Source organism: Belonocnema kinseyi, chromosome 10, assembly GCF_010883055.1.
Source record: "Belonocnema kinseyi isolate 2016_QV_RU_SX_M_011 chromosome 10, B_treatae_v1, whole genome shotgun sequence".
NCBI classification, from domain to species: Eukaryota; Metazoa; Arthropoda; class Insecta; order Hymenoptera; family Cynipidae; genus Belonocnema; species Belonocnema kinseyi.
In genome coordinates this window covers 21,491,530-21,518,941 of record NC_046666.1, presented here as the reverse complement: position 1 = coordinate 21,518,941, position 27,412 = coordinate 21,491,530, and positions in this window count along the sequence as shown.

Below are 27,412 nucleotides of genomic sequence, written 5' to 3'. Positions count from 1 at the left end.
GCCAACAGCCAGCCAATGATGGCAAGACATGAGCGAGATTTAGTCATTACCTAGCCAATGAAAGTAGGATTTGTCCAGGATGTTGTCAATATCTAGCCAATGAAGGCATAAAATGAGCTTGATTCAGACAATATTCGGCCAATGAAGGCAAGATATGAGCGAGATTTAGTCATTATCTGGCCAATGAAGGCAACAGATGACCAGGATATCGTCGATTCCAGCCAATTAAGGCAACTTTTGGTAACTGAATATCTCTTGCTGGTAATCGACTTCTTGCGTTATTTATGGTACTGTAGCAGTCTTTGTGATAAAAAACGAATTCTTTCTTTATCAAGAAGGGCGTAAGTTCAGTGAGAGTCAAGAAGGACATGTCTTGAAAACATCCTTCTCATGATTTTCCTTTATTGGCTGGCTATTGACTAAGTTATTCTCATTTCTTGCCTTTATGGGTTCTATATTGATTTCCTCTTTATATCTTGTCTTTATTATCCGAATATTAACAATAAATGACAAGTTCACATTGAATGACCTTGAAAAATGACCTGTGTCTTAAGGCCATGACTTTTTTTGCATTTGCCCGTTAGAGCCCAATAACTTTCATAGGGAACATTTTTTTCGCAGAGCTGCAGTTTGCGAAATATTTCGTAATGTTTCTTAAAAGGGGTTGACATTTAACCATCTATAACTCGAAAAATGTCAATGTCGAGACATTGAGAACTACAATTTTACGAAGCCTAATCAAAATCGACCAAAAGCTATTTCCTGTAAATTTTCTGCGGGATCCTTTCCAAATAAAAATAATTAGCACAAAATCTATTTTAAGACTGTTATTTTGCTTATCGTAGCCCTAATATCCAGAACCCGTGTAAAAATAGCGCCACGTAGCCCTATTAGAAGTTGGGCGCTAGTTGGCGGCTAGTCGAAGAATTTTTTCAGCAATGACCGCAGTCGGGAACTGATTGATCTCTAGTTAGGTTCTTTTTGGGGAACTTTTTAAGTTGGGGCCTCTCCGGAGACTAGTCAAGCTCTTTCAAAAAAATTTTGGTCATCCCGCTGCAGAAATTTTCCCGGCTAGCACTACTATAACAAGGTTTCTGGTTGGATCCCGGCTGGGCTACCCCTGGTTGGGTTGCATGGCCAGAAAGCAGTCGGGAGCCGACCGAACTAAATTTTTCTCGAAACACTTAGTCCGGTGCCGGCCGATTTCTGGCCGGAGCAACCCCATTCAGATTTTATAGTCGGGAGCCAACCGGGCACTCACTGATCACGGGACGCATTCTGTCTTTTTGATTCAATATTCTTGGTCAGTTCGTGCAAGCGTCTTTTGGTATTTCAATCCATCGTCAATTTTAGTCTTTGATTTGAATCAGCCAACATTCTCTGAGCAGTTTCAGTGCTTTAAAGAAAAACTATTGCTTGAAGGTTTAATTGGGATTCTGCAGTTATTAATGCTGCACAGCTTGACCAGAAATGAAGTAACCAATCTTGTGCTTTAATTTTTCTTTCGTACCTCGCATAGTTTTTATGAAGAATAGAATATAGCATATAGAACAGTACATACAGACAGAGTCATTTTGATCTGAATCGTCTTTTCTATCTCAGGGGATCTTAAAACTTACAGATTTGATGAAAATCGATGGAGTCAAATTTGACATCCAACTCACTCCTCCTTATTAGGATTAGGATATCAAAAATATTTAAAAAATCATTCTCGTATTAAATAATAAAGGTCTCATCAATTATTCAAAAAAATAAATAATTTTGCTCTTACTTTTTTTCCAATAATATGTGTCGGCTTCTTCAGGTCTTTGATGTTATAAACGAATTAACAAAAGACAAACAAAGCTAACAGGAAATTTTTATTTTTCATCACAATGTTGATAAAATCGTATTTTCCATGAACCATAAATGATTAATGAGTTTAATTGAGAGAATCGTGTTTTACAACTTGTACGATAAAATGCTGTTCTATTGGATGCTCCAAGCCTACTGGTACCTCTTCAATTCCTCTATCGTCTAATACTGAAATAATTTGGCTTTCCATGTTTATTTTTACACGGATCTGTATTTTTGCGATAAAATATATTCCACCAAGAATCCCATCACTTTCCAATATTGCAAGAACGTCACCGTTAGAGCTTGCTAACACCAATATTTCTGTGTGTGGCATTTGTTTATGAAAAATTGTTGTTAAATGACGCACACCCGGCCGCTGATGATCAAAGGTAAATCTACGGAATTCGAAACGTTGGTGAGGATTGATTTTGGGAATAAGCCGAATAAGTCCCAGTTGTCCAAGTCCATAACCAAGTATTAAAGGCTGGCTCTCAACAGATGTGTGAACTGCGCGACGAGGAGAAGAAGAAGAAGAAGAAGGTGAGCTACGTCCCAGACGCAGTTCAGTAGGGTTGTATTCGGACTGTATACTTAATTCTGCAGAAAGAAATAGAAAATTAATTTTTTGTAAAAAACTTACATGTTATTATATCATAAATCTCTAATGGGAATCTGGTTTTATTTAAAATTACTTAAACACAGATAAAACAAATAAATCCAAAAATAGGAAGGCTATCCTGGGCAATGTAAGCAACATGTTCCCTGACATGAATTCCCGAACCTGATAGAAATCTAACAAAAAGGCAAATCCTTTCTCATTTATAGCAACTTTCAATTTCGAATGGACTCTAAATATATTAAATTTCAAAGAACATAATTTGAACAATACTTTAAAGGGAACCGCCGTTTGCCTAGGAGGGAGCTTGCTGTGGCTGACAATGCCAATCAGAAATAAGTGCTGTCTCGTTGAGCACAGCTATTTATGAGTTGCCCCCACTCGCTGCGAGGTCTGGCCCCATTTCAGTGCAGTGACCCCAACTCTAGCATGGCGATCTACTGCGCTTGCGCTAGGATCCTCAAAAGAAACACACTGCAACAACCCAATTCAATAGAAATAATAAGCCGCACCGTGTTCCTATATCGCATTTCTAGCGCAAGCGCAGTGCCTCTACATGTCAAAGATGGGGTCACTGCTCCAGAGGTATTTCTTAAAGCGTGTTTCTATTCGCCGATATATATCAGCAGCCTCTTCCCCCACTACTGCGCTCATTCTGGACGTGTGTTCATCCTGCGCTGCTGGCGAAAAACAAGAACGGTATAATCGCTACCACGATGCTTCTTCATATCAACCTCACCAACTAAGAGAAATCTGACGTGATCGGAAGTTAAATTAATTATCATTTTATTGAGCGTGGCTATTTATGCGGTTTCGCCACTGGTGACTCTGTCTGTCCCCGCTCCGGTGAATTTTTCCACAAACAGAGAAATCTTCATCCGATCTTGCAAGCCTCTATGGGATTCTTGTTACAAAGTTTTGTTGGTTTTGGGTAAGAAGTACCAGTAGACGCCTGCTGGGGGCACCACATTTTTTCGTTTACAATTAATCATACACAAAGACCTGGTGAATGTGTAAGTCTCATCATTGGCAACAGCTTTCCTATTGCTGATTTTTTATCATACAATGCTCATATTGTTAAAATAAAAGGCACTTATACGATGTCCGTCATACTCCTCTGTATGAAGAAAAGCGTTTCTAAATAAGAGCATTTTTCCCTGATAGTCTTCTTTATCATATGGGCACGTCCATATTTAATCCTGAACAGTTGGAAGCCTACCATCTGCGCACGTGTCCAGTTGGGATCATACAATTTTGTGCCATTATTTTATGAAACACACATTTCGAATTACCCCTGAATCAGTTCAAATTAAATTTGTAATTATTCTGGACAAATACAGATATAGTTTAGAAAAAATATCAATTGGGATAGATGCAGAACAAATCGGACAAATTGTAATTTCTAAAAACTTAAATGCGTTTCATGAATAAATATATATGTATATATATAATGTAATTATATTTACCAATAAAACTAAGAATAACCGCTGAAAAGAATACCAGAGTATAAACGATCTTCATCATTTCCAGTTAGAGAAAAAACTGTAGTTAACAGGGTGACTAGCAAGTAATCTATTTTATACATAGAGCAAATATTGCGTCAAGTTAGTCCTTCGGAATTTTCCATCAGAGCTGTTTGTTGCACGAGATTGTGTTTAAGCTCATTAGTTAGATTCAAGGAAAAAAATTATATAACAAGTTTATTAAAAATGATGTCATAATTTATATAATCTTTTACATTTTAGGAAAAGCTACCTTGTGCATGAGGAATTGTATAGTGCCTATTATAACAAAGAAACGCGCATATATGTTCCATGAATTTTTTATAATTGTTTTATTTTATTTATAATGTAATTTATTCCCTTATTTAGCTACATAAAATAAATTTCGGGTTTTACATCAAAACACTGATGTGGGTTCTTCTTCAGGAAAAGAGCACTTTTGAAAAAAGTATCTTAAAAATAAAAATTGTATTCTATCTTTTTTTCAGGAATAATTTTAGATCTACTTTCATTTTTTTTGCCTGCTGGCCTTAAAAAATTGACTTGCCAGCACTTCAATTTTTTTATAGAATTTGTTTACAACTAACTCTTAAAAACTTGCGTCGATCCACAACCTTATCTCCAAGAACGTTTGCTTTTATAGTCTTGCCTTCTTCGACACAATAACATAAGATTATGAATATTCCGGAAATTGTTTCAAAAATTCGGTGGTAAATTACTTCATGACCTTTTAGTAAATAAATATCGTATGCTCAAACAAAATTCTCTAACATGTTTTTCATACTCTTTAAACTCATTCACCAAGTTCACTTTTTAGAAGGACGTTACCTTGAAAAAATGTCCAGGGTGCCGCCTAGTTTAGTTCTGAAAAGTTCCTAGGGAAAAATGTATTTTGGACACCTGGACTAGCAGGCTTACTTCTTACAATTAGGAGACCTTGAAAAACCGGTAAAACTAAAAAAATGTATGTTCTGAAGGCACCTTTCCTAATGAAGGTGCATCCTAAATACTTGGACTAGGCGGTTTACTTCTCAGAAAGATGAGACCACAGAAAAATGGCCTGGGTGTCTAATCCTTCAGTTCCAGAAATAAATTCATAGAGGAAAGCCTATTTTGATCTCCTGAACCACCAGATTTATTTCCTAAAACTATGAGACCTTGAAAAAACGGTTAGGCTAAATAAAATTACTGTTCTGAAGGAATCTTTCTCAATGAATATGTAATATGAATACTTAAACCCCAAGGCTTACTTTTAAGAAAGACGTAACCTTGAGAAAATGTTCAAGGTGCCTTCTAGTTTAGTTCTGCAAAGTTCCTAGGCAAAAATGTATTTTGGACACCTAGACTAGCAGGTTTACTTCCTAGAATTACGAAACCTTAAAAAACCGATTAGGCTAAAAAAAAATCTGTTCTGAAGGCTACTTTCTTAAAGAAGATGTATCCTAACTACTTGGACTACCAAGTTTACTTCTCAGAAGGACAAAACCTCAGAAAAATGGCCTGGGTGTCTAATCTTTCAGTTCCAGAAATAAATTCATAGAGGAAGACGTATTTTGATCACTGAAACCACCAGATTTATTTTCTAGAATCATGAGACTAGGGAAAAACGGTTAGGCTAAATAAAATTTCTGTTCTAAAGGAATCTTTCTCAATGAAGATGTATTCTGAACACTTAGACCATCAGGTTTACTTTTTATACAGACGTGACCTTGAAAAAATGACCCGGATGCCTTCTAGTTTCGTTGTAAAAAGTTCCTAAAGAAAGAATTATTTTAGACTTTCGGACTAGTAGGCTTCCTTCTTAGAACTACGAGATATTAAAAAAGAGTTAGGCTGAAAAAATTTCTGTTCTGAAGGAAAATTTCTTAAAGAAGATGTATTCTGAATACTTGGACTACCAGGGTTACTTCTTAGAAAGACGAGATCTTGAAACAAATTGCCAGGGTGTTTTCTACTTCAGTTTTGAAAATTTCGTAGAGCAGGATGTATTTTAAACACCTGGACTACCTGCTTTATTTCCTAGAAGTACGAGACTTCAGAAAATTGAGTAGATCAAATAAATTTTCAGTTCTGAATGCACTCCTCTTGAAAAATATTTATTTTGAATACCAAGACTAGCTGGTTCACTTTTTAAAATAGCCGGACCTTAAAAAATCGGTTAGAGAATCTTAAATTTCTATCTTGAACACAACTTCCTTGGAGAAGATGTATTTTAAGCATCTGGGCGACAAGGTTCACTGTTTAGAATGACAAAGCCTTCGAGTAATTATCAGGCTAGTTAGTTTTAATTTATGAACGTTCTGCAGTTGTCGATTGTCAAAAAAAAATCTTTTTGCCCAATTCAAGTCCTGCAAATCAATAATCGATCTTTTATTTTTTTATATCAGATTAACAGTCCTTTCCCAATTATTTTTCTTGACCAACATTTAACCCAGAGGATCAAATAATTTCATAAAATGTTAAGTAGCTGAAATTTTATGACAGATAATCAAACTATAAATTGAAATCAAGTTCATCATGAATAGCGAAATGAAGACTTTGCATCATTTTGATCCATTTCCCGTATCAATTTGATACTTGGTGGTTTTATTTGCATTTTTTGAAGATTTAACTGAAATCGAATTTAAAAATGTCCAAAACTAAAATTCAGCGGCTTTGAGAGAAATTTAAAAAATAACGAATTAGAAAATTCCCGCGAATAATTTCATTCCCCAAATCTAGAACAACTGAACATAGTAATTGATTATTAATTTATAAGCTATTTATGAATTTGTAAATAAGGCTCACAATTTAATTAATAATTAATTAATCATTTATTCATTATTTTTATCAATTTTAAATTTCGGCAAATTTAAATTTCAGTAATAGAAATATTTATGGGAATTAGAGAATTCATTTACTTTATGATTAAATCAATTTATAATTAGATAATTTATATTTTCGAACATTTTTCTCTAATTTGTCGTTTTGCTATTAATTTTTTTCGTTATTTTTTATTAGCCCCGGATATTCAAACACTTATAAATATGATGATAAAGAACTATTTTTTTATATTGTCGTTTTACAATATGATGCGACTATATAATAAATATAATTTTAATATCTATATGAGAAAATCAAAGAATATGATAAATGATAAAATATTATTTGCAATTACAATTTAGTAAAGAACTCTCAAATTCTCACATTATTAAACTCTCAAATTATTCAAGAATTATTTTTCGCAGTGTTTAATCTAAGTGTAGATTAAATTCTCGGATTTAATATCATAAAAATAAGTATCATCAGTTTGTTTTTGAATTTATATAAATATAAATGTAAATTTTCGAAAAATTTTTCCAGATTTTAAATATTTGTAATCTATTCAAATCCTCTTAAATTTCTGAAAATATTTTCTACTGACTTTAGTTTCTTTTAAATGGTCGAATATAATTTACAATTTTTTTTAATTACCTCAGAGCCTTCTAAATTTTCCCAGAATTTTTAAGGCAATTTTTTTGATCTTTTGAAAAGTTTTGAAATTATTTGTATCTCCTAAAGTTTAGTTTAGAAATCTTTGAAAATCCACATTTAAAAAAATATTTTAAAATTTTTAACTCATTTTGAACCTCTTGAATTCTGCTAAATATTTTTGGTATTTACTCGATTGCGTATTTGTTTTTATTTTCTAAACTTGCTAAATTGAAACACTTTGCTTTAAAATCTTCTAAACTCTTTTTTAAAATTTCAAGAAATCATTTAAAATCTTTAAAAACATTTTTAATTCTTTCTTAAAGTTCATTCTTTAAGACAGAAATTATTTAAAATTTTCACACGAATATAAGCAAAATTCTTTGTTTTTTTCTCAAATCTTGTCAGCCCTTCTAAACCTTTTAATTTCTAAAAATTATTAAAATTTTGCCTGCAAAATTTAAAAAAGGTGCCCTAAATTTTTTCAGTATTTTTAGACACTTTTTAAAATCTTTAAGAACCTTTTTAAATAAGCGCTTGAAATTAATTTTTTAAAATAAAAAATTCTTTTAATATTTCCTAGAAACGTAAAAAAATGTCTTTCATTTTCGTGAAACTTTACAAAATCCTTAAAAAGTTGCTACAAGTTTTAATTATTTTTAAATCGTTTGAAAACATCAAAATATATTTTAAACTTACTCAAATTTCTTCTAAAATTATGTAATATTGCAAATTTCAAAAATAGTGCTTTAAAATCTTTTACATACTTTTAAAAAAGTGTTGCAAATAATTCAAAATGTTTTGTGATCTTTTTTCAATTTTTCTTGAAATTCCTCGAAATACAATCATTTAAAAATTTCCCATGAATCTTAGGAACTTTTTTTTCATTTTCTTAATACTCGGAAAATATTCAGTTTACCTACAAAATTTGTAAATCCTGAAAAAGTGAAAAAATTGTCTTAAAGTCTTCCATATTCTTTTAGCCCGAATTTTGAAATCTTCTAAACTTAAAACTAACCTTGTAAAATAAAAACCAAAACCATTTCCACAAATCTTTTAAAATTATTAAAAAGCTTTTAACTTCTTTATTTGGGTTTTTTGAGTTCATGTTTAAAACCTGAATCTCACTCCGGATCGATACTCATCAGCATAATAATTGGAACAATTCGATAAAAAACTGGAAAAACTTATAGAAAAATATTACAGTGTGATTTTTACAATAATTGCATAAATAAACCGCTTTCCGAATTAATTGTTGAGTCAAAAATCAAAGGAGAAAATCACTGAAAATAGCCTTGAAAATTTGGCACAGAGCTTGATAAGAAAAAAAATTTTAAGTTATTTTACAAATTAGTGAATTGTTTCCACGCCTGTGGTTGAAAGGCATGGATGTTTTGTTCGCCAGTAAAATTGAAAGTGATTAATGAGAGTGCCGCACCCTTGTTATTAAAACTTCATTAATTAAGAAACCAACTTGTGTTTTAATAGAATTGTGGTTTATTTTTCAGAATTTCGTTATCATGTTATTACCTCGTTTTTATATTTTTTTAAATTTTTAATCTTGTTTCTTACGATTGAAAAAACTACACTTCCTATCCGAAAAATATTCGTGAATAATTTGTAAGTCCCTTTTGGTTTAATAAATTCTTCAATCTTGTTTTTCAAAAATAAAACAAAAGCTACTCATTCTACAAAAAAGTAATTCTTCAAAAAATTTCTATTCTTTTTGAGGGTACACAGTTTTTTTCAATATATATCTTTTCGGATCTTATTTTGTTATCCACAAAATAAAGTTATTGTTTTCAATTAGTTTTTTTTGCGATTAAAATTTGATTTTCAGATTTTTGCGTGATAAAATTTAAAAAGTTCCTTAGACAATCTTGTAGGGCCTTGAAAGAGTAACATTTTTTTTTACTTTTTCCCATGTCATTTTTTTTTTTTTTTTGATCAAAAAAAAATAATCAGGATAATTTGGTCATATTTCGATCAACTATAAGGTGAATCTTCAACCACAAAAGATTTTTTAGGCAAGACAGAAAATCAAATCAAATAAATTGTTGACATTTCATGGTAAGTAGGCTAATTTCTTATAAAATTTTTGAATTTTACAATTAAAATATATAAATTTTAAATAAAAAATAAAAATTGTAAACGAAAATATAAAAATTTTATTTAAAAAAAGACTTTTTCACAAAGCACTTGTATTTTTATCCGAATAGAATGACAAACAAATTAAGTTTTTTATCAAAATAAGCGACTTGTTTTTGAATGAGAATTATTAATCCAAAACTGAAATAGATAAATTATTACTAAAAAGAATTAACTTCTGTTACTTCAGTAAAATGGCACGTTCAACTAGAAAATATTAATTTTTAATGAAACAGTTAATTTTTTACTAAGAAGGATACATCCATTTTCAACCAACAATAAAAATACTCAAATTTTTAATTTTTAAAATAAACTTTTTAAAACAAAAAAAAAAATTAAATATTAGCAAATCTGTCAAATGTTAAAGCCAGAGATAAATTTTGAAATGAAATAAAGAATCCTAAACTGGAATAGTTAAATCTACAGATTAAAATAATTCCTAAACCAAAAAAAATAAATTATTTTTATCAAAATTGTAAGATTTTAGACAAAATAGAGGTATTTTAAACTGAATAAGATAGATATTTAACTTATGAAGATAATTTTACAATAAAAATGTATGAATTAAATTTTCAGACAAAAAATTAACTTTTTACAAAAAAGAAGGAACTTGGAGCAAATTAGTAAACATTGATTAAACTTTTAAATAAAAACATAAATATTCAACTTGAGAGAATAATTTTGCACAAAGTAGAATAATTGTTTAACTAATAATTTAATTTTTCAACAAAAATATACATATTTAACCAAGCGGATTAATTTTAAGTTGAAGATTCAACTAAAATGTAAATTTTTGTTTATAAAGTTAAATTTTCAGCTAAACAAAAGAAACTTTGATCAATAACAAAATATCGACAGTTTTAATTTGAACAAGTGATTTTAACATAAAAAATCTATTATTTAAGAAAATAGTCAAATTCACAGTCAAAGAAGGAAATTTTTAACTAAAAACAAGGGAAAAAAACGTGACTTTAAAAAAAATTAGTTCCACTATTAGCCAAGAAATAGGTTTATTGCCAAAATGGGTTAATGTTTTAGCCTAGCCAGGAATTTTGAATCTAATATTTAATCTTTTAACTAAAGAAAAAGACCTTTTTAATACATTTTCATAATTTTTACAAAGGAGATCAATTTTAAGGCGAATAATGGGATTTTCAAAGAAAAAGATACAGTTTTTATTCTTAAAGATAATTTTTAAAAACATTGAGTAATTAACAAAATAGTCAAATTTACAACCAGAGAGAGGAATTTTCAAGTAAAACCAAAAATTAGAATATTTTTGCCAAAATGGTTTAATTTCTAACCCTAAAGGAAGAATCTATAATTAAATAGTTGATCTTCCCACTAAAGAAAAAGCTCCTTTTCAAAACTTGTTATATTTTTTACAAATTAGAAATATTCAAGTAAATAATTTGATTTAATAAAAAATTTGTTTTAAAAATTAATTGTATTCGAATTTTATTAACTTTTAAACAAATAATTGTTTTGTTCACAAAAAATATAAATTTGTAACCACGCAGATTAAGTTTCAATGAGATATTTTACTAAAATATATATTTATATCCCAACAGTTAAAATTTGAAATAAACAAAATAAATTTGGTTCAAAAATAAAACACTGACATTTTTAATTGAAAAATTAATTTTTTCTTACCGAAATGAAATATTTTACAAAACAGTGAAGTTTATACCCTAAAAGAGGAATTCGCAACTCAAACCAAGAAAGTAAAAAAGTTAATTTGTTAAAAAGTACTTAAGCTATTAGACAAGAAATACATTTTTTACCAAAATGGTTGCATTTTTAAACTTTAAGGATAAATTTATAATTATAAAGTTGATATTTTCATTAAAAAAAAGACCTTACTAATGAATTGTTATATTTTTTCATAAAGTAGAATTATTTTTAACTAAATAATAGAATTCACAAACAAAAACATAAGAATCAATGTAAAAAAATTAATTTTTTACAAAGTAGATTATTTTTTAAGCAAGTGATTGAATTTTTACACCAAAAACATAAATTGTTAACCAAGCAGATTAATTTTCAGTTAGGGTTTTCAGTCAAATATAAATCTTTTTCTAAACATACACATTTTTAACTGAACAACAGAAATTTGTAAAAAAGAAGCAAATACTGAAAATTTTAATTAAAAAATTTATTTAAAAACAACGACTTGATTATTCAACCAAATAGTTAAATTTACAACAAAAGAGAGAAATTTTCTACTAAACCCAAAAAACAAAATAATTGAATTTAAAAAATGCAGATTAACTATCAGCCAAGAATTATTACATATTTTAACTTAATAATTTAATATTCAACGAGGAACATGATTATTTTCCAAACCAAAATTAATAATCCAATAAGTAGATTAATTTTAACCAAATAATTAAATTTTTCTCCAAAAATATAAATTTTTGAAAAACAAGTTTTTCAATTTTTAATAAAGTATTTGAATTTCTAACTGCAAAGGGTACAGTTTCGACTAAAAGTGAAATGCTTCAGTTTTCGTTTAAAAAAATTAATTTTCATCCGATAAAAAACAACGCAATACGAATATTCAATACAATATTTAAATTCCTGACGAGAAAATGATTTTTTAATTAAATTAGTAAATTTCCCACAAAATACATTAACCTACAACTGTTCACTGCATTAACAAAGTGAGTTTTTCTGTATTAATAGTAGATTACGCTAATTAAGCGGGATTACAAGTGGATTAACGTAGATTACAAGTTTTGAACCACATCGATGGGTACTTTGAATCGCCTGGATTGCAGGTAGATTATTTTGAATCATCTGCGTTATAAGTGGATTACCTGGATTACAAGTAGATTACTTTAAACCACATTGATTACAAGTGGATTACCCTGGATTACAAGTATATTGATCCGAGTCATCTTTATTGTAAGTGCATTAACCTGGATTACAAGTATGTTACTCCAAAACACGTTGATGACAAGTGGATTACCAAAGATTACAAGTATAATACTCGGAACCTCCTTCAATACAAGTGGATTACGCTGAATTACAACTATGTTTCTCTAAATCGTCTTGATTACAAGTATATTACTCCGAATCATCTAGATCGCTAGTGGATTACTCTAGATCACAATTATATTACTTTGAATCATATGGATCGCAAGTCGATTACTTTGCATTACAAGTGTATTACCTTGGATTACAAGTATCATACTCGGAACCTCCTTCATTACAAGTGAATTGCCCTGGATTAAAAGTATAATAATCCGAACGACATTGATTACAAGTGGATTACCGTGGATTACAAGTATATTGCTCCGAACCATCTTGATTGTAAGTGAATTAACCTGGATTACAAGTACATTACTCCGAAACACCTTGATTACAAATTTATTATCCAAAATTATAAGAAGATTACTCTGAAACATCTTGATTATAGGTGGATTACTCTGGATTACAAGTATATTACTTCGAACCACCTTGAACAAAAGTGGATTGCTGTAGATTACAAGAATATTACTTCAAACCACCTTCATTACAAGTTGATTTTCCAGGATCACAAGTATATTACTGTGAACCACCTTAATTACAAGTGGATTATGCTGGACTATAAGTATATTACTCCAAATCGATTGTATAACAGATAGATTATTTTAAATCGAATGTAATACAAGTGGATTACCCTGGATTTCAATTATATTACTCCGATCCACATTGATAAGAAGTGGATTCCCCTGGATTACAAGTATATTACTAGGAACCACGTTTATTACAATTTGATTATCCTGGGTTACAAGTATATTACTCCGAAACACCTAATTACTAATTTATTTTTCTGGATTACAAGTATATTACTCCGAACCACCTTGATTACTAGTTGATTACCCATGGTAACAAGTATATTATTTCGAACCACCTTGATTATAAGTTGACTACTATAAATTAGAAGTATATAACTCGAAACCACAATGTTGTAAGTGGATTACCCTGGATTACACGCACATTTCTCTGAAATATTTTTATTACAATTGGATAAAACTGTATTAAAAGCATATTACTTCGAACTACCTTGATTACAAGTTTATTATCCTGGATTACAAGCAGATTACTCTAAAACATCTTGATTATACGTGGATTACTCTGGATTACAAGTATATTACTCCGAACCACCTTGATCACAAATGGATTACCGTGGATTACAAAAATATTACTATGAAACACTTTGATTACAAGTTTTTTACCCTGGATTACAAGTATATTACTCTGAAGCATCTGGAAAATAAGTAGATTAACCTGCTTTACAAGTATATCACTCCGAAACATCTTAATAACAAGTGCATTAACAAAGATTACAAATATAGTACTCGGAACCTCCTTCATTACAAGTGGATTACGATGGATTACAACTATGTTTCTCTAAATCGTCTTGATTACAAGTATATTACTCCGAATCATCTAGATCGCTAGTGGATTACTCTAGATCACAATTATATTGCTTTGAATCATATGGATCGCAAGTGGATTACTTTGCATTACAAGTGCATTACCTTGGTTTACAAGTATCATAGTCGGAACCTCCTTCATTACAAGTGAATTACCCTGGATTAAAAGTATAATAATCCGAACCACCTTGTTTTAAGTGGATTACCCTGGATTAGTCCACTATTACTAGTCTGGATAAACGAGCGGTACAACAAAATTCAATAGTGGGTTTCCCCTCGGTTTTAATGAATGAAGAAACTTTCTGTAATCGATAGACAGTATTTTTTCTCTTTCAGTAAAGATTGTTAAAGTGTCTTAACTTTAGGAATTTGACGAGTCCTATTTTCTTGACAGGCATTCTTTTGGGAAAATAATATGAAGAACTAAACTAAAGGCGTACTCATTGTCGACTGCTGACTTTTCCTAGTTTTTATGACAAGCCCCTTAGGGACCACAGAGACTGTAAGGCTAGGTCGAATATAGCAGGTTCGCCAACGTTCTATACATTTGACGGGTCCCAAAGGAAACATCGGTAACTTGACAGCCCATATACGTCTGCCATCCAAGTTGTATTGAGGTCCAACTACAATACTGATCGCAGCTATTTGACCAAGTTTTACTCTCCTATGCACATCTGTTTTCCAAACGTTTTGCTACTGCTTTCCACAAAACCATTTTTCTATTTAGAAATTAGCTTAAAGGAATCCAGTTGCATGTAGATAGGAAAATTTTGAACTTGTTTTATTGATGAATGAGGAACTAGCAGGGAATGTATAAGATGCCAAATTAAAGCTGAAGGATTCGTTTCCAAGATAGCAATGCTAACACCGGAATTATTGTTGTCATTTATGAAATGTTATTTATCATGAAAAATTGACAGTAGTTGCTACCAACTATAATTTGCAAAAATAGAAATAATTGTATTTGCTTGAGTTGGTAAAGATTGCTTAATAGTTTGTCACAAAGTGGTTTTGTTGGAAGTCTAATCTGTCAACAATTTATTCACCTGGTACCAAGTCGCACTTCTAATAAAAACACTTAAAACATATTTTCTATAAAACTTGAGAGATTGACGAATCGAGGGGATCAGTGAAAGAATAGTGAGGCAACCCTACAATACAAAATGTTATCGTTTTCAAATTTTGGCATTGGTATGATACCTCACATGTACTGGAATTTTGTGATACAATTTTAGTAGCTAATAACATTTTTGCATTATATTTACGGCTTGATATCCCGACAACTTTTAAAGCGAAAAATTAAAAAAAAAAGTAAATCATTTCTGAGGACGCTTAATCCAGGTAAAACATTCGCATTTTTGACAGAACCAAAAATTTTGTTCACATATAGCATATATAAGGCGCGTATTCGTGGAATTCTATGATTTTACGAAATTTAAGAAATTCCTGGAATTCACAAAATTTACGGAACTTGAGGAATTCACGGAATTTATATAACGCCCAGAATTTACAGATTTCAAGAAATGCGCGGTATTCATGTATTCCACGGAATTCCAGAAATTCATGGAATCCAAGGAACTCACGGATTCGAAAAATTCAAAGAATTCACAAGAATAAAAAAATTTGCAGAATTCACGGAAATCCTGGAATTTATAGAAATCATGAAATTCACGGAATTTATGAAATTCACAGAAATTATGGCATTCACGGAATATTAAAAATGTAGGGAATTCGCAGAATTAATGGAATTGTTTGAATTCATGGAAATAAGGCATCACAAGGAATTTGCGAAGTGTCAAGAAATTCACAGAATTCAAGGAATTAACGGAAACTTAAGAATTCATTAAATTAATTGAATTCACGGAATTCATGGGATGCACGGAATGTATCAAACACACGTACTGCATGGTATACATGGCATTAATGGAATTTACGGAATTCAAGTAATTCACCAAATTCATGAAATTCGCGAAATTCATTGAATTCTTGGAATTTGAAAAATTCATAAAATCTAAGCAATTTTCAGAAGTCAACAAATTCATGAAATTCAAGGAATTGGTGGAATTCATGAAATTCAATGAAATCACAAAATCACTGAAAATACATGAAATACATGGACTACCACAAATTCCGTGCATTCCTTGAATTCTGAGAATTCTATGTCCAAAAATGTCATCAATTTAGAAATTTCCATGAAACCCGCAACTTCTATGATTTTCGTGAATCCCTCAAATTTTTTAATTCCTTGAATTTCGTGAATCCAAAGATTTCCGTGAGTTCCTTGAATTCCATAAATTCGGTGTATTTAATCAATTTAGTGAATTCCTTGAAATCCATGAATTTCGTGTTTTCCTTAAATCCCACAAATGCCTTTAATTCCATAAATTTCGTTATTTTCTTCAATTATATAAATTCTATGAATTCCGCGAATTCCTAAACCTCCGTAAAATTCTTTAATTCCGTGAATTTCATGAATTTCTTAATTCCTAAAAATTCCGTGAATTCCGTGAACTGGAATGCTGGCTGGCGGCTTGACGCTTTACGATGTTTAAAATATATGAATTTAACGAATTCACATAATTCAATAAATTCGCAGAATTCGTAAGATTCATGAAAGTCAACTCTTTGAACTCCGCGATTACTGTCATTTTTTTTTTAATTTGTTGATTTCCATTAATTCTGTAAATTTTATGAATTCCATAAATTTCACGAATTTCTTCAATTCTATGAATTTCATAAATTCCATAAATTTTACGAACTTCTTTAATTTATTAATTCTGCGAAGTCTTTGATTTTTATCAATCCTTTTAATTTTGTCAATTCCATGAATTTCTTGTATTTCATGATTTCCGTGAATTCCTTAAATTCCATAAATTCCGTGAATTCCATAAATTTCATGAAACATAAAGTATGTGAAATTCTAGCGGAAAGGATTCACGTTTATTGAATAAATTTACATAAATTCTCAATTTACGATTGTCTCATTTATAATTGAAAGAGTTCAGAATTGACTAATTTTATTTTGCATTCCAAAATTTTTAAATCAAATGATATCAAAATATAATGTCAAATAACAATTTCAGAACATTACAAATAGAATATCTTATGTCCTATATGTCACATAAGTAGGGCCGTATTTACATAAGGGCCAGCGGGGCTATGGCCCTGGGCCCCCACCAAACTAGGGGTCCCCACCAATAGAGAAAAATAAAAATTTTCGGAATTTTTCAAAAATTAATCAGGTGGAGTAAGCGTTATCCAAAACTGACTTTTGTGTGATTTATATTGCTTATAAGCAACATTAAAATTTCCCGCGTGATGTCAATTTTTTATTTAAAAAATTTAATAATTTTAAAAAAACTAACTGAAAATAAGTTAGTTTATAGGTGTTGTGTGTGTGTGTGTGTGTGTGTCATTTACTTTTATTGTTATGGACGGATCAATTAGCGCTTCTAACAGCTTCCAAAAAGCACTCTTTACTCTACTGAATATGCGTCGCGATCGGCCTCTGATTGGTTGCTATTCGTGCGCAGTTTGAAATACTTGAAAATACTATTATTATTCTTCATTATAAATAATGGCATTTTAACTTTTAGAAATGTTTCTTAGACCGACATTAATAAATCTTGATAAACAAGATACAAGTGCGTGCCAAAGGAAATTTTTTATTTAAAAAATATGCATTAAATTAATTTTTAATTTCATTAAGATTTATTAATATCGGGCTTAGAAATATTTCTATAAGTTAAAATGCCATTATTTATAATAAATAATAAAAATAATATTTTTTAGCATTTCAAACTGCGCGCGAAGAGCAACCAATCAGAGGCCGTTGGTGTTGCATTCACAGAAAAATACAGCGCGTTTGTTTGAAGCACTGGGATCGAGACAAAAGCTAAAAAAATATATATATTTTGGAAGAGAAATCGAACTGAGAGTATAATATACATGATAATTCAATCACAAAATCGTTGAAGAATAAAAACATTGAAAATCGGATGTAGATCGTCGGTAAGTACAATATTATACGAAAATCAATTTAAACTTTCAAAGTAAGTTAAATTGTTTACTTCTTAAACTGCAGCACTTTAAACTAAAGCACTCTAAATAATAAAAAAATTGTTGTTTCTTTTAAACGAAGTTGGAAACATCCATCTTTTTGGAACATTTTTCAAATAAGAAACAGCAGTATTTTAATTTACTCGGGTGGAATTTAATTTAAAATAGTTCAATTGCAAATCCGATTAAAAACATCTTAATTCCTAAACGAGTACATTTTATAATTTTTTTATATTTCCCATTTAAAACTACTTTTTATTTTAGACGTTTTATTAGAATGATTCTTTTTAAAGATTCACAATTTAAAATTTGTTTATTTTGAACGTTGAAAATGATGATAAATTCATTTTTTGAATACAGAAAAGTTCGTCCAATCAATTTTCAAGTTTAGTCATAATTTTCAATTTAAAAATAAATCAAACTGAATAAACTAATTATATTAAAAGTGTTAAATTAATGTAAAAATAATTTCATTAACTCACTTGAGATATTTTCATGTTATTTTTTACTTTAAATAATTGCAATAATTTCAAAACCTACTTCTTCCTTAATAAATTTTTTAACAATAAATAATTCTCTTACCTGAATACTGTTATAATTTATAACGAAAACAGACCACCTGGAAAATTATTTTAAAAATCGATTGTATCTTTTCTTTATGATTCCAGCGATTAAGAAATAATAATTTTACGATGTCTTTATTTAACGGTGTTTTCTCAAATCACCACAATTTTCAAGTGGACACTAATTATTTTTTCTGCTTCAGGTGAGTAATTAATCTTTCATGCCTACAGCACAAGCAATCATCAATTTAGGTATCTTAATAATCAAATTTCAGATTTTTTAATGTGAACAAAATAATGAACAAAATTAAGTATGAAATTCTGAAAGGTAATCAGATGAGGCTGAAAAATAAAAAGTTACTCCGTAAAGTAATTTTTTATATGCTTCTAAGAATTTGGAAAAGAGGAGAAAATTTCAAATGTGTCTCTCCTTAATAATAGGAGCACGGACGTTGGAGAATAGCCATTTTCTGGCCATAGCGTTGAGTCACATCACTTCCTAGTAGTGAAGCACTTAATTAATATTAGCAATTCACTCTGATCGTCTCTCGCTAAAGAATAGAAGAAACTAAAATAAGCGATTCAGAATATGTTAAAAAGTCCCTGAAGTTTACCGGAAAGCATTATTTCAATAAAAGCTCTATAAAATCTAATAAAAGGTATTTGTGAAAAAGTTCACGTTAACTGTGATCAGCATAGTCGCCGTTTCATTTCCATTACTTGCAAAATATGCTCTCCAAGTTAATATTGGAATCTCTCCAAGTATTTCACAATTCAGATGGCATCCTTGCCTCGTGGCTTCCACTCCTAATATCAACGTTGTTTTGCATATCTCTAATTGCGCTTTCATTAAACGGAAGCAGGAGAATGTCCTAATGAATTGGTCCATTAAGGCATGAGCGTTTCTTCGGTTCACAGTGGATGATATGACACGATTTAATCATTGAGAAATAAAATAAAAATAAATAGAAGCACCACTTTCTTGAAAAGCCATTCATATTTTTCGCAGTTTTCTATTCCCTTTTCAGAGGGTAAGATACAAGTCTTTTTTTAAATTGCAATCACAGGATTCACAGCCAGTCTTGTATTATCATTTTTAGTCACTATCTTTAATTTTTTATTTAAAAAATGTTGACAAAGTTTGATCCCCTATTAGTGATGATTAAAGAAAATACCAGTTTGGCTCATCCTTCAATGTTGCTAAGAACAGGGCTTTGAAAAACGTTTGAGAGAGATTAATTAAAATTGCATTATTCCAACAAAAGAAAACCTTAAATGGGCCAAATAGATATTCTTCAGTTCAAAGACAGAAGTTTAAAGTGCTGCAATCGCAAATGCAGTAGTTTCAAGTATAGCAGTTTCCAATTTTGCAGTTTTTGAAGCACGACAGTTTGAAGCGCTAAACTTTGAAGTGCAGAAGTTTAAACTGCTACAGTTTTAAATGCTTCAGTTAAAGTGCAGAAAACCAAAGTGCTGCAATTTCAAGCGCAGAGTTTTAAGTACTGGAGTGAAAAGTGTAGCAGCTTAAGGCGCTGCAGTTTAAAGAGCTGCAGTTACAAGCAGTTACAAGCTCATCAGTTAAAATGCAGCAGTTTAAAGAGTTGTACTTTAAGATGCCTTAAAAAAAGTGCAGCAATTTTTAATGCTACAATTTAAAAAACAGCAGTTTGAAGCGCTCTGGTTGCAACTGCTGCAATTAAATGTACATCAGTTTAAAATACTTCAGCAAAAATAAAGAATGTTAAGGTGGTTCCGTTCTAAGTTTAGCGTTTAATAGTACTGCAGTTGAAATTCCAACGGTTTGAAATGCTGCAATTTGAAATACTACACTTTAGAGTGCTACAGTATGAAGTGCTACAGTTTTAGAACAAGCAGTTTAAAGTACAGCAGTTTGAAAATCTATAGTTTGAAATGCTTCAGAGGAAGTGCAGCAAATCAAAGTGCTGAAATTTCAAGCGCAGAATTTTAAGTGCATGAGTAAAAAGTGTAGCAGTTAAAGGCGCTGCAGTTTGAAATGATGTAGTTTGAAGCGCCTAAGTTTGAAGTGCTGCAGTTTCAAGTGCTGCAGTTTGAAGTACTTTAGTAAAAGTGTAGAATTTTGAAGTGATACAGTTCTAAGTTAAGCGTTTTATAATACTGAAGTTCAAATTGCAACCGTATAAAGTGCTGCAGTTTAAAATGCTACAATTTGAAATGCTTCAGTTTAATGTGCTACAATTTAAGAAGAAGCAGTTGAAAATGCTACAGTTTGAAATGAAGCAGTTTAAAGTGCTGCAGTGTTGAATGCTTCAGTTAAAGTGCAGTAGCTTAAATTTCTGCAATTTCAAGTGCAGAGTTTTAAGTGATGCAGTAAAACGTGCAGCAGTTCAAGTTCAAAATGATGTAGTTTAAAGCGCTGTAGTTCCAAGTGCGTCAGTTTAAAGAAGAGTAGTTCAAAGAGCTGCAGCCTAAAGTTCTTTATAAACATTGCAGCAATTTCAATTGTCACAGTTGCAATTGCAGCGGTATAAAGTGCTACAGTATCAAGAGCAGCAGTTTGAAGCGCTGTTGTTCCAACTGCCTTAATTTAATGTGCAGCAGTTTAAAATGCTGTACTTCAAAGTGCTTCCATAAAAGTTGTAACTGCTACAGTTTAAAGTGCTGTAGTTGAAAGTACTAAAAATTAAGAAGGAGCAGCTTAAAGTGCTGCGGGTTTAAATTACAGCAGCTTAAAGTTCATCAATTTGAACGGTTCACTTTCAAGTGTAGCAGTGTAATGTGCTGCAGTTCAATGTTCAGCATTTTCAGATTCTAAACTGTAGTGTGCAGCAGTCTTACGTACATACGTGTAAGCTACTTTAAATTCAAGTGCCTAAATTTATAGTACTGCACTTTTATTTGCTGTAGTTTGAAGTGCATGAATTTTAAGTGCTAAAGTTTAAAGTGAAGCAATTTCAAGTGCCAAAGTTCAAAGTTCATGAGTTTGAAAGTGCTTCAGTTTCAAGGGCTCCCGTTTAAAGTTCTGCAGCATAAGGTTAAACAGATTAAAGCGAAAGAGTTTGAAGTTCTGTTGTCTGAAGTGCAGAAATTTGGAATGCAAAAGTTTAAAGAACTGCATTTTACAGTTACAGTTTGAAGTTTAGCAGCTTTAAGTTCTTAAACCGAATTTCACAAATAGTACATTCGATTAAACTATTTTGATTTGCAAACAGAAAGCAATTCATATTCTCACCAACTTTTTTCTTTTTTCCTATTTTTCGTCAATAATTATTAGTCTTTTTGATAATAAATTATTATATTTCAGAGAATATTTGTGATTTTGGACAGATTTGAGTCATTTTGGTGTTCTTCGCCTGAAATTAGTCATTTTTAAATAAGAATTACTAGATTTAGATCCAATTATTTGTTTTGTTTAAAATAATAACAATAATAAGCCTAAACAATTTCGAATTTTCTCATTATTCTTATCGGAAATTAAATTTCAATCATTAAAAAAGAGTAAAATCCGTTCCCACACCAATTTAATCGACTTAAAATATATTGTACACAACGTATACTGATCACATTTTTTCTTCGCAGCATTTTTTTACACAAAATATTTTCTACGCACAATTTACTACTGTTATATTTTTCTACACAACATTTCTTCTACACCAAACATTTCATACACAGAATTTGATATTTTGTAATAATTTCTTTTTTTTTCTAGAAAAAAATATTTTCCAGACAAAAAATTTGTTCCCTGTAAAAAATATTTTCTACGCAAAATATGCCCTGCTCAGAATTAACTATTGTTTATTAGTATTATATTTTTCCTACAGAAAATATTTTACACGCAGGTTTTGGGTGTTTTATGCTATTTTTTTAAACTTCCCGGCAGGGTGAATTAAGTAAAAATCGTAAAAAGTTTGTATTTGTGACATAATTCATACAGTGGATGAGTTTCAAGGATAATAGTCTTTGTTGAACAAATTTGGCAATTATTTAAACAATTTTATCCAGTGAATTTCAAAAGGTTATTTTTTGGGATTAATGGCAAATTTATTCCATATAAAAAGTAACTTTTCTTTGTTTAAGATATTTACCAATTCATTAAACAATTTTCATTTGCTTCAATAATTTTTTTTATCCAGTAAATTGTGAAAAGTTATTATTTTCTAAGCTAATGTTGGCGATAAAGAATGTCAAAAGTGACATTTTTTGTCAATAAAACCGATCTAAAAAAAACCATTGACAATATAACTAAAAAAAATTATATTTCCTACATTCTATTTTATACACATTCTGTGTAGAATATACATATTGCCTGTAAACATTATTTTGTGTAGATGAAAATAAATGTATTAAACAATATTCAACTCCGTGTAGGAAATCTTCTGTGTAGAAAAAATATAGTGCAGGAAAAATATAATAGCAATAAATTCTGTGCAGGAAACACTTTGTGTAGAAAAAGTTTCGTGTAGTAAAAATATAACAGTATTAAATTCTGTGTCGAAAATATTTTTTGTATAATATATTTTTTGCAGAAAAAAAAATTATATTGAACAACATTAAATTCTATGTGGAAAATATTCTGTGTAGAAAAAATGTTGTGTAAAAAAAATATAACAATAGTAAATTCTGTGTAGGAAACATTTTGTGTATAAAAAGTTTCGTGTAGAAAAAATATGACAGTATTAAATTCTGTTTGGACAATATTTTGTGTAAAATGTATTTTTTGCAGGAAAAAAAATTAAATTATATTAAAGAACATTAAATTCTATGTAGGAAATATGCTGCGTAGAAAACATTTAGTGTAGGAAAAATATTACAGTATTAAATTCTGTGCAGGAAAAATTTTGTGTAGAAAAAGTTTTGTGTAGGAAAAATATAACAGCATTAAATTATGTGTAGAAAACATTTTGTGTGGAAAAAGTTGTGTGTAGAAAAAATATGATCAGTATACTTGAGTACAATATATTTTGTGTAGAATAAAATTATGTAGGAACAGCGTTTTCCCTATTTTCTGTAGAACATATTTAGTGTAGAAAAATTTTGATCAGTATACGTTGTATAGAATATATTTTGTGTAAAAGAAAATAGGGTCGGAACGCGTGTTACCCAAGGAAAAATTTGATCAGTATACGTTGTGTATTATACATTTTGTGTAGAATAAATTTGTGTTGCAAAAGGGTTTCCCCTATACTGAAAATCAGTATTTATAGTAAAAAAAACTTAATTTGTAAATTTATGTGTAACATCAATATAGATTCCTAAGAAGATTAACAATTCTGAAACACTTTTAGATAATGATAACATTTTTTACCTTAATTCGGTCATTTGAAATAAAAATAATTTATTTTCAAAGAATATTGTTGGGAAAACGCTGTTCCTACAAAATTTTATTCTGCACAAAATGTTTCCTACACAAAATTTAATACTGTTATATCATTTCTACACAACATTTTTTTATGCGGAATATTTCCTAACAAAAACTTAATTTTGTTTAATGGTTTATTTTTTTCCTATACAAAATATTTCCTACACAAAATTTAATACTGTTATATTTTCTCTAAAACAAAATTTTTCTTCTCAGAAGATTTCCTACACAGAATTGAATATTCTATAATGCTTTCATTTTTACACACAAGCAATTTTCCGCACAGAATATGTATATTCTGCACAGAATTAAATAGTAACATTTTATTATCAAGATAGTCTGTAAAGATTGTAAACAAAAAAATAATGTCTAATATTTTTCGTGAGAATAAAATTATAATATTTAATTCTGTGTAAGCAATATTTTGTGTAGACAAAATTCTGTGTAGGAAAATATAACAGTATTAAATTTTGTGTAGGAAACATTTTTTGTAAAAAAAGTTTTTTGTAGAAATAATATAACAGGATAAAATTCTGTGTAGGCAATATTTTGTGCAGAAAATATTTTGTGTTGGAATTAAATAAAACTATTGAACAATATAAAATTCCGTGTAGAAAATACTCGGCGTAGAACATTTTTGTGTAGCAAAAATATAAGAGTATTAAATTGTGTGGGAAAAATTTTGTATAGAAAAAAATATAAAGTCTTAAATTCTTTGTAGGTCATTTTTACTGTAAAAAATATTTTGTGTTGGAAAAAAATGAAAGTAGTTAGCAATATTAAATTCTGTGTAGGAAATATTCAGTGAAGAAAAAACTGTTGTATAGGAAAAATATAACAGTAATATAACAGTAGTAAAAATATGATTAGTATACTTGCTTGCAATATATTTTGTGAAGAAAAAAAATTTTGTATAGATGGGTGTAACGCTAATATTTACAATCTTTCATAATTTTTTGTTAGAGCACGTTACTTTTTCTCGTCAGAAATTAGTATTTTCATTTTTTATAGAGGTATGATATTGAAGATTATAATATGCAAATATTTTTATTATCATTCATAAGATTATTGCATTTATTAATTTTTATTCTCTTCGGCGTTATTTTGGTTAGAGACAAAAATTCCGCTTTTCAAAATATTCTATTTTTAAAACTTTTAAACCACTAAGAACCCTGCAAGAACTAAAATCTTAATGCAGCACTTGAAGGCGTTAAAAGAAAAGAACATTTTGCTCTTTTGAAAAGATACTGGTAGAGAAAATCGGTATTTGAGGTAGTCCAGTTTGAATGAGAAAAGCTTTGGTTAAGCTCGTATTCACTGAAACCCTTCTGTAAATAAGGAAAAAAATGTGACAGTAATGCAACCAAACTATTGTTGTCTCGATATTCCTATGCGGATATAAAGTTGCGCGTGGATAGTTCCGCGTATATGCAGTCCACTTATGTTGGTATGTAGTTACTCACGTGTATGTACTTGACCATATCGCAGTAGTCAACAGATGCTTGGACTAACGTGGAACCTCTCGAGACGAGACAGCTGTTAGTATGCTGACTGAGTTTAACTTTAAGAAGGGTCAATTTTTGTCTAGCTGCTAAGATATTTCACGAATCTTTATTTTGATTCATTCTTCAGCAAATGATAGGAACAGCAAATTGTTATTTAATAATAGAAAATTAGATGATGCTAATAGATTTATCTTTAATTTCTACTTTATTTCCCTTTCATTATGCCCTACCCTGTCCTGCCTTGTCCTATCCAACTTTTTCGTTTTGAATCATATTTGTTTTTTTCCTCTCTATCACTTCATGGTTCCCTACTTTTCAATCAATCTTCTGATTAACATCCTACCCGCCGATCCTCTACTTCTGCTCAGTAATCCCCTCATTCCCTCTAATACTTGCTCTCTTCTACTTCTTTCCATACTTGACTCCCTCTCTTTTACACCCTTCTCCACCATCCACTACAACCCTTCTGCCGCACTTCTTCCTTCGCTTAAGTCTTCTCCTCACACTTTCGAAAAACGGTGAAAAGTATTTTCCCTGCTTCTTTAACTAATGCGCCGATTACCACCACACCCAACACTAATCTTTTTCTGCTCGCTAATCCCATTCTTTCCTCTACTACTTGGTCTCTTATAGTTTTTTCTATAATTGTGTTTTTATAATTTTTGTCGCCATCTTCTACTCCCTACTCCTTAATCCAAATCTCTCCAGCTTACCATGCTACTTCTACATCCCATCCTTCACATTTCCTGACCACTAACTTTCCTTCTCAACTAGTCCCCTACATATGTCACATTCCCTTCCCTACAGCTCTTCTGCTGAACTTCTTCCCTTACGTGAATCTACTCCTCACACTTCCCTAAAATGGTTTGAAGTCTCTTCCCTGCCCTACTTTTTAACAAATCCTCTAAATACCACAACACCCACTGCTTCTCTACTTCTGCTCACTACTCCCCTTCGTCCCTATAATGCTTCCTGTACCCTACTTTCCTGCCTACTTCTTTAGTCCAAATTTACCCCCTCCACCTCGCTTACTATACTACTCCTAAATCCCATTCTTAATATTCCTCAACCACGAACTTCCTTTCTTAACCTCTCCGAAACGGTAGAAAATAAAAGCGTTCAATCCACCGAAAATCTATTATGGTTTGTTGTGAAAATCAATAACAACCTTACTAGCCGATGATAAAATCTTTTTTATAAAAAGAAAATAACAACCTTTAAAAACGGTCTTTGAGCTGAGGGATAAAGGGTTCCGAAGGATAGCTGTCGTACCGTGTAATAAGAGGAAGGAGGTCTCGAGGGATAACAGGGGTCCTGGTAGAATAGGCAGATATTATAGGATCAGTGGTGTCCAGAGGGATGTCAGAGGTGCATTAAAAAAGAGAAGTTCTAAGGGAGAAATGAAGTCCCATGGAATAGGAAAACAGGTCCTAAGGTAAAGAAGACGTTCCATGGGATAAGGGAGGTTTTAAGAGACAAATAGGATATCGTGATATATAGGGGTTTCTGAGAGATTGAAGCTTCTTGAGAGATGAGAAAGGTCAAGTGGGATTAGAAGACTAGGTGCATTAGCTTGTCATAAGGGGATGAGGGGTCTAAACAAAGAGAAAGAGTCTTAGCAGATAAGGGACATCTCGTAGGATTAGTGCTATCTAAAGGGATAGGAGGGTCCCGCTAGATAGGGGAAGTTTTAAGGGCAAGTGAGGTGCCGTGGAATGGGGATTGTGGTACCGAAGAAAAGAATGGGTCCCATAAGATAAGGGGAGTTTTAAAGCGGCGGTGAAGATACGAGGGTAGTTCAATAAGTCCTTAGAATGAAGTATAAAAACAATTTCTTTTGGGTAAATTTTTTTTTATTTTTCAACATATTCTCCTTGGAGCTCTATATACTTGGTCAATCGCTTTTCAAGTTTTTTTAATCCTTCAGAAAAGTGCGTTTTCGGAAGTTCCTCAAAATAAGCACTTACAGAG